Below are 2,825 nucleotides of genomic sequence, written 5' to 3' on the forward strand. Positions count from 1 at the left end.
GTTTTAGACACCCGGGGACGATACGGTGCTGCTTTGGCAGGCCTCTCCTTAGGCGTGGGCGCCGAGTGTTAAAAGATCAAAGAAAGAGCCTTTCGGTATCAGAGTCGTCCCGTGGACGATACGGCGCCACTTAGTGAGCCTCTCCATGGGCGTAAGGGTTGGCGAGCGACCTTACCCCATCATACCAAACCGCCCAACGAAGTGTGAGAAACGGGCAGAATACAAATAAAATAAGTAAAGCGTATGAAGGGAAAAGATGAGAACGAGATCGCATAGGCGGAGTCGTATGTGGAAAAGAAATAAGGACAACCATGCGAATGTCCCGAATCAGTAACAAGAGTGTGGATAGTTCAAAGAATTACAAGTTTTTGGCAGATGAAATTAAAAAGCGAAGGTAAAGAATGAAGAGTTAAGCTTGAAGAGGAAGGTGGCGGATGAGGGGCAGCAGTTCAGTCGTTCAAATCCATGGGCACGACCTTCCCGTCGACTACGTGGTGTGTGGGGTCACAGTTTGAAAGGTTGACGCCGGGATTCTCGCAGGACGCCTGGGACAGGGCTTCTTGGAACCCCTCCTCGAAGGTGCCCGCCATCTCCTGGATAAGGGACTTTTTCTCCTTCTCCAGCTCCTCAATGGCGGCGTCTCCGGAGGCCACCTGCTTCTCCAGAGCCTCTTTCTCCACATGAAGCCAGCTAACCTCGACCTGCAGTTCGTCGTAGTCAACTCGGAGAAGGTCCATAGCTTTGGCCTGCGTGGCCATTTCCTCCTCTATCCGTTCCACCTTGGCAGTTTGTTCACAGCAGCGGTCCTTCAGGTCCTTTTGGGTTTCCGCGTCTGCTTTGACCAATTCCTGAAGACCCGCTACCTGTACTTGGAGAGCAACTTCACGAGCGTAGAAGTCAGCCTGGAGCCCCAAGGCCTCTGCCAATTTCCTCTCAGCTTCTGCCCTGGACTCTTGTGCTTGTTTCAGAGAGGAACAATAAGCCTCGTTCTGGCGTCCCAGGGCCTTCATCTCCTCCTCCAGGGTGGTTGCTTTCGTTTCCAAGGCCTGGAGGGTTTGGGTTTGCAATACAGCGTTTCTGGCCTGGGAGCGCTATTCAAGAGCCACCGCCAAGAAGGCCCCCAAATAGAAAGGCATACCTTCCCTCCTGTCGATACCTTCCGGCATAGTCCCGCCACTGAAACCCCTCATCAGATGCATGATTGGAGGGGGGATGGCAATGAAGTCGGGGGCGGCAGCGTCGGGAGCCGGGGAAGCAGTGGTTTCTGGCGGCGGCAGAGGCGGCGCAGATTCAGCACCTTCGCCCCTTTCCTCTTGGAGAATCATAGGAGGGAGTGAGGTTGCGCTTGGAGGGTTGTCCATAAAGGGGTTCCCTCCCTGCGGCGGCGTCTCTACCAAAAGAGGAACCCGCGCGGATTTTCTCCTCCTGAAGGGTGCCACGCCTTCTGAGTCCTCATCATCTGACAGAATCTCCAAAACCCTTTTTCCTTTGTCAAGGGGGGTTGGAGCCGGTGACGAGGTCGCAGCTAGGGGCACAGCGGCGATAGGTGAAGGAGAGTTGGGAGTTGGAAGCACGTCGGAGCCAGGTGGAGACGTCGGAGATGGGCTAGAAGCACCTTCAGCAGTGACTGGAGGCGGCGGTGTCGGAGGCGGCGGGAGAATCGGATTGGCAGCAGGGCTGGAGGAGGCGCCTGCCTTGGCGGCACGAGCCTCCTTCAGTGCTTTCGCCAACATTATTCTTTTGGAAGTACCCATCACCGATCCTACATCAAGACAGGCCAAACAACAAGGATTAGCACTGGAGCGGTTATGTGGATTCACAATACAGGAAGAGATGCGAAATGCAAGTAACATTGTGCAGTGAAAAACGGTAATGCAGATAACTATAGCAACTAATGCATCATAAATCGCCAAGAACAGATATCGAAGTATGTAGAAAGCCCATGGGCATTGAATTCGTTCGCGATGAGCTTGGCGGTATCAAAGATTATTCCCAATCCCGCCAAGGCTTTGCATATATCCTGGTCAGGCGGGGCAAGTTCGTCCAGAGCCAAGGGCTTCATAGTTATGGGCTTGTCTGTCCAGTACAGGGGAAAGCCCTCTAGAATAGTAGGATCGCGCTTGGTCGCGCGTAGCTTGAAAAATTTCCCCTTCCAGCCTTTGAACGAATTCTGGAAGAGCGTCAGGATGATGCGCCCGGCGATGCCAGAAAAGCTCATCCAGAGACTTTTCCCTTGTTTCTTTACCTCGAAGAAGTGAAGAAAAACGTCCACAGAGGAGGGAACTCCCAGGTAGCCGCAGAGAATTTGAAACCCCCTCACGAAAGCCCAACTGTTGGGATGGAGTTGGGCGGGAGCAGTGTTTATCTCTGTCAATAGCTCTTTTTCGAAGGGAGTTAGGGGCAAACGCAGGCCCACCCTTTTCAACACCATCTGGTAGAGGAAGAAGAAAGCGCATCCCCCAGTATCCCGTGAGTCCGCGCAAACGGGTATCCCAGGTCGCACTCGGCTTGCCAGGACTTGGGAGTCATGACTCTTGTGGAAAGCATTGAAGTTATAGAGGGCAGGGTCCCCCCTGTGGGCCTCCACGTCCTCAACGGAGTTCAGGAGAGAACATTCGTCCAGAAGTTTGTCGGGGGCCCAGTCATATTCGTCCTTATAATGAGACTTGGGGAGCGGGGGAGGCGCGGTGGTCTTGGTTTTTGCCATCAACACCAATGCTGAAGATCAAAAGAGAAAGAAAGGGTTCAGAGAAAAGGGGTTTGGAGAGAAGAAAAGGGGAAAATGGAAGAACCCTAGGAGCGCCCTACCCGCAAAAGAACGAAGG

This window comes from Phaseolus vulgaris, chromosome 4 (assembly GCF_051622355.1).
Source record: "Phaseolus vulgaris cultivar YP4 chromosome 4, ASM5162235v1, whole genome shotgun sequence".
Lineage (NCBI taxonomy): Eukaryota > Viridiplantae > Streptophyta > Magnoliopsida > Fabales > Fabaceae > Phaseolus > Phaseolus vulgaris.